Consider the following 6,000-nt stretch of genomic DNA (forward strand, 5'->3'; position numbering starts at 1 on the left):
CACACACACACACACACACCCCTCTTCTTATACAATAAAAAAAAGCTTTATGAGAATAGCAGAAACATAACAAAACAGATTTAAAAATTATAAATCCAAAGCAGCAAGTTATCAACCCCTCAAGAAAAAAACCAGCTGGCAGGCTTTTAATGTCTAATACCTATTCCAAAAACCCAGGTCTTCTTCAGCCATAAATAAACGTGTGCCTAACTTTGGCACGTTTTAATTAGATAGATTAAAATGAAAAGTTGGGAAAATAGGATCACGTTGCTGGTTTTCCTCTAATATGAAACTTAGGCGATTAAATCAGAAACACTATAATAATTTTGCCTGTTGGCTAACAAAAAAACCCCCTTCTTATAAGACTATTCACTTTGCACCACCAGCAGCAAAGCCTCCTCCCGCCCCCCTCCAGCCATCCAGCCTTTCCCGCGATGTGGCTGGGCTGCCGCACAAAGGTCGCAAGCAAACAGCACTCAGAAGCAGTGGGCTTTCCACTACCTGCGCGCTACCGACCCAGTAGGGCTTTCTCAGCATCTAGCCTGGTCAGAAAGTGATGGGCTACCATTGCGACTCCGGGTTGTCTCATCAGGTCGGCTTTAGTCAAGTGTTATCCCAGGAGAACATTGAAGGGGAAAGGGGGAGAAGCCCGGTTGGCCGTTGTTAATATTCTACTGCAGTCCGGAATTGGGAGATCAGGTTTTAGCTACTCAGTGCAGTGACTAAAACTGAAACACACAAACAGCACCTCGCTTCCCCAGCTGGAGCGCGCTCCCTACATTGCCCAACCAACACAGGAGGAATCTTTCACACACACACACACACACACACACACACACGCATTACTCCTTTTTAGTATGAACCACACGCACGAAGGACAACAGGACGCCACTGTGGGCTTTGCTCGTGTGTGTGAGCGCGCGCACTAAGGAGCGACGTAAACAGACCCTAAATAATAATTTTTAAAAAAACAACCCCGCTAATATTGACCGCTTGGTGCCGGGCTGCCTGCGTCTATTTCGTTTCCAGGCAGTGCCGGTGTGCCTGGAGGGGCGACTGTTCATCCATCGCCCTCCTCAGCCCACGCCGAGCGCGCCACCGCGCACCCACTTCGGCATCCGCGCGGCTTGGCGCCCGCTCGCCACCTCCTCTCCGGGACGCCGACGCTGACCAGCGGGGAGGAGGCGGCGGGGGACCCCTCCGGAAGCGAAAAGCAGAGCTGGAGCAACAGCTGCACGCGAAAAACACCCGCAAGAACCCCGCGCGGGAAAGAGCCCTCACCTCGCCTCAGGAGCCGCAGCCGGCGCGCGCGAAGCAGCCGCCTTGGACTCTCTGCCTTGGCGCCTTCCCCTCCCCCCCCCCCCGCGCCCGCTTCCCTTCTAGGGGCTTCCCGCCCACCGCTCTGGCGGAGCTGCGCGCGCTCTCCCAGCCGCCTTTCCTCCCCCCCCCCCCACGGCAACAGCAGCACCCACACCCGCGTTCTCCCTGCCCCCCTCACGCCCCCACCTGCTCAATCCCGCCGCGCCTCAGGTATATGGAAAGGAAGCGAAGAGAGGCGGGAGACTCACGCTGCGGAAGAGACCACCAGAGGCAAGGCCGGGAGAGAGGTGTTTGCGCGCGCGCGCGTGCGTGTGGTGGGTGCGCGCGCTCTCCCTCTCCTTAGACCCACTGCAAAGGCCCCCTCCTCTTCGTCGCTCAGGCAGTCTGGTCTGCAAACCCACCCACCCCAGCTCCACGCTGCAGAGCTCCACCCCACGGCACAATTCAAAGCCGTCTCCCGCCCCCCACTGAAACCAAAAACCAAAAAAACGGTACCTCACGGCGCCAAGCGGAAGGCCACGCCAATGCAACTCTCTCTCCCCCTCTCTCCCTCTTCCCCGCCGGTGAGGTAAAAGCCTCCCAGAAACGCTTCGCGCGCCGTCCCGACGCCCCTACACTCTCTGCAGAGCTTCAAACCTGACTCACCTCAACAGAGGAAGCCGGCCTCCGTCTCCCGGATGGAGGGGTTCGCTGTGTTTTTTCGGCGGTGCGGGGGGAGGCTCTCTGCACATGCACAGGAGCGCTCTCTTCTTCGTGCAGACCAGGCTTGAGTTGTGACACTTGGAGATAGGTTTGGGGGCTAAGCCCTGGGCTCGCCTGCTCAAACCCTCAGTTCATTTGTAGAAAGCCCCCTGCCCTTTTATTAACCCCCCCCCACCTATTTCTTGCTACACAGGCTCCCGCCACACGCTGCAGAGCGCCAGTCCAATAATGATGGAAAGCTCGATTCTCCACATAGTATACAGAAGTTTCCTGCTCCACCTCCCCACAATATGCTCCCAAATTCTGCTATTGCTGACCCCCTATATTTAGGAAGCAAAAACCTTACAGCTGTGAAGGGTCCCCATCTGCTTTCCACAGTGCTGGGTCTTTCCAGCCGTAAGACAAAACCCCCCTGGCTAATAAAGCTCTCTAAACCATCCCCCACCCCCTGTTTTTCAGGATGCAACCTGCCTTCCTCAAGGTGTAACAGAAATGCGTGGCTCACAGGGAAACTGAGCCCAGCAGATGTCAAAGGCAGTCTGCAGTCATGGCCCTCGCCTCCTCCTTTGTGTTGCTTCAGGCACTGTGGCAGGTGAAGAGACTTCATGTGTTTGGGGAGGGTCATTTTGAGTGGCGGAAAGCCTCCGTCCCCATGCTTCATGCAGATGCTCCCCCCACAGGGAAGGGCTGCATGGCTGGCTGGCTGCGGTAGCAACAACAGCCGCCCACATCCCCCATTAAAACCGCTCTCCCCCATACCTCTCGTCTCTTTTCAGCTCAGTGGCTTGACTGACAGAAAGCCTTTCAAAGGCCGCCCACGCACACACTCGCACACAGACATACATATTTCTCTGAAAGAGAGAGAGATGGGGAAGGGGGGGGGGAGAGGGAAAACATGAATGAAATGCTCAAGTGGCAGAAATGCCCAGAAGCAAGTGAGGGCCAGGGAGCAGGGGGAAGAGAGATGGACAGAGAGGGAAGAGACCGACCAGATAGATCATCAGAGGACAACCACATGTGGACCTCTTCCTCTTTCAGGCAGCGACAGCAGTATATCATATTTTTCATTAAAGACAAATATAGTGTAGACCCAACCCACATAAGAGGTCAGCTGCAGGTCCTATTCACACAGTTACGTATGCTGGGCTTGACACATCTGCACATTGCAGTTCCCTGGCAGCCCACTGCCAGCCAGACCTGTAGAGGCATCACCATATGAAGTGTCCCACTTTTGCCATGTCGCCCGAAAGAGGGACACTTCCAGCAGCATGCCATAAGTATGACTCAGTGAGCAAGGCAGCGCATGCACATGAATGGCTAGCTGGGAAATGTGCAGAAGGCATTGCTAGGGAGGTACGGTGTCTTTACAAGTGCTATGTGTGCAGATATGTGGACAAGTGGACATATTTTCATATGATTGAGGTTGCTGGGTTTTGTTTTGTTTTACAAAAGCATTTGAAATGGTTCTGCGGATTCCGCAAGCACCATCGGAGGTAGAATATATGCTTTGCATGCAGATGGGCTCATGTGCATAAAAGTACCTCTCCATGAGACCCTGGAGAGACACCACCAGTCAGTGTAGAGTAACCAATACTGACTCAGGGAGGCATTCACACTTGGGAATACGTCCCTTTGAACTGGGGTTGTTTCTGAATAAATGCATATAGGATTGCACTGTAGCCTTTCAGTAAGACAAGTTTCTGTGTACAGTACTGTGGAGAAGAACATAGGTACCATTTAGTCAGCACCAAAACATCCTTACATCCTGTCATGGGTGCTTAGCTGAGATTCCTGCATTGTGGGGGGTTGGACTAGAAGACTCTTGGGTCCCTTCCAGCTCTAAGATTCTTTGATTCTATGATCTGCAGTAACACACTGATTTCATCTTTTCCCCCGGGACTGGTTGAAACCTGCCAAACCTGTTTGACCAAAGAAGATGGGGTGGGGGAGAAGAGGCCCTTAGAAAATGTCAAATCTATGAGATATTTCTTACAAAGTACCCCAGCTTCTGCTATGGTAGCCTGTCCCTCAGAAGGGAAGTTCTGTTTTGGCTTGCAGGGACAAGAAGAGAGCCTCCATTATAGTAACTCGGGCAGGGGACATTCTGATAATTGGTTGCTGTCTCTTTCCTTGTAACTCTTTGCTGTCCTCTTTTATCACATGTAAATTTTAAGGTAAACAGAGGAGCGTGAGGTTCTTTCCAGATGTGTTAAGCCAAGATATGATTTCATAAGATGTCACACCTCCCCCACCCCGCAGCAATATATAACTAATAAGTTTCAATAGCTTTGAGGATCCTGTCACAAAAGTCACAAAATTTATGTTTTCCCCTACTTACTAGAACAGAAGAACAGATGCATTTTTGGAGGCCATTTCTCTGTGATTTAGAGAAAACTCCTTCTGACTAGCACTATTTACAAATAACATCGGACTACCACTGAGAACTGTAGCCCATGCAGAGTCCCCCGCTCTGTTCTCCTTAGCTTCCAGTTCAACATGCCAGCTGTCACCCGTGATAGCTGAACAGAAGCTCCATATTCAGATGCAGTGTACCTCCAAATGCCAGATTTAGAAAACGAACAATGGGGGAAGGCTGTTACTTTCATGCTCTACTTGTGGCCTTCTTGGAAGGAATCTGGCTTCCCCTGTTTAAAACAGGATGCTGAGCTAGAGGACCTTGGTACCAATCTTGTAGAGCTGCTTTTATGTATGTCGTTTCCCATGCCTTGATGTCATTACAATGAGCTTTTTAAATTTGGGATCCAGCCACTCCATTCCTTCCCCTTTCCTCCTCCAGTCAGTCACTGTTCCATGTCCATGCTATGTCCTCATTGGGCTGCTTGTGGGGGGGTGTTGTTTTTTCATTTTGGGCCCCATCCAATTTCCCCATTCTCCATTAGAGCCTTTAAAGTGTCTGCTGGTGTCAAAGGGCTGTTTTGTCTTCCTATCATGGGAACATTTTAACACAGTTTCTTAGTTTGAACATGGCATATAGGTCTTTGTTCCTCTTAGTGCTCCCTTTCAAGCCACTCAGTGCCATCCGTACCTACCATCCGGTTAAATATCTCAATATTTCATATCATTAAGTTCTGATGGGGTTGTTTTGGGGTTGTCTCCCCCTTGAGGGTTTTCCTGGAGGTTGGCTCGGCTCAAGCACTTTGGCTTTGCTGGTTCTCTGTCTGAAGGGTAAATGGGTATGCAGGAGTCTGTCTGGCACAAGAGGGCACCAGGATTGAGGGCTTCTTCAATGTTGGCAGGTAAGGGCTCATATTCTGCACCTAGGTGTCTTTGGAAGATTTCCCTGGTACTTTGCTGTTCACATCTGAGAATAATAAACTGATATCACAGCTGTACAATAGCCACTTTTCACATTACAGCTGGAAAACACTTTCCCCAAAGGGTGTCATGACTCCAAGGATAAAGGCAACTGGGTTCCTGAAGTTTGCCAGGAGGCAGTCCCCTAAGCAGTCATGCCACTAGAGGCCTCATTGGAGGAGCCACCCTAGCAGACAGTGAAAAGGTCACTTTGCTTCCTACCTTGGATTCAGGCTCTTCCCCTGAACTATCTGCATCTTATTCAAACACAGCCCCTATAGCTACCATGCAGGCTCCCTCCATGAAAGCAGGGTTTCACACACATGTCTCCCTGCAGAACTATCTGAAGCTTCAGTCACCACCACACTACCCCAAGCAGTGCTAATGCAACAATCTCCTTATTACCTGGTAGTGAGTCTCTGTATCTGGTATGGAGCTCTCCATGGTCCTGGCCCTTGGCTATCTAACCTGCACTTTGACTACCAGTAAATGCCCCTATAGTTTCTAGAAGAGGAGCACGAGGTAGAGTAATGAAGGGAAACCTGTGCCCTGTAGGAGTATCATTATCCCTGACTATTATCCATGGTAGCTGAGTGATGGAGGTCAACAATATCTGGGGTCCATAGGTTTCCATTCTTGCGGCAAAGGGCCTCAGCCAATTGA

The 6,000-nt window shown here is 51.0% G+C and overlaps 1 protein-coding gene across 12 annotated transcripts in view; it reads right to left on the minus strand.

The window, feature by feature from the left end:
* Window positions 1-2,625, minus strand: part of PTPN5 (protein tyrosine phosphatase non-receptor type 5) — a 68,431-nt gene extending 65,806 nt beyond the window's left edge. For 2 of the 12 annotated variants that reach the window (XM_028733250.2, XM_028733223.2), the window contains exon 1: window positions 1,966-2,625. The gene's annotated coding sequence lies outside the window, so the exon portion shown is untranslated. Of the gene's footprint in view, window positions 1-1,281; window positions 1,360-1,506; window positions 1,718-1,815; window positions 1,938-1,965 lie in introns of those variants that run through there. The other 10 variants (XM_028733154.2, XM_028733165.2, XM_028733233.2 and 7 more) reach the window with 8 other exon arrangements.
* Between the last annotated feature and the right edge of the window lie 3,375 nt (window positions 2,626-6,000).

This window comes from Podarcis muralis, chromosome 1 (genome assembly GCF_964188315.1).
Source record: "Podarcis muralis chromosome 1, rPodMur119.hap1.1, whole genome shotgun sequence".
NCBI lineage: Eukaryota > Metazoa > Chordata > Lepidosauria > Squamata > Lacertidae > Podarcis > Podarcis muralis.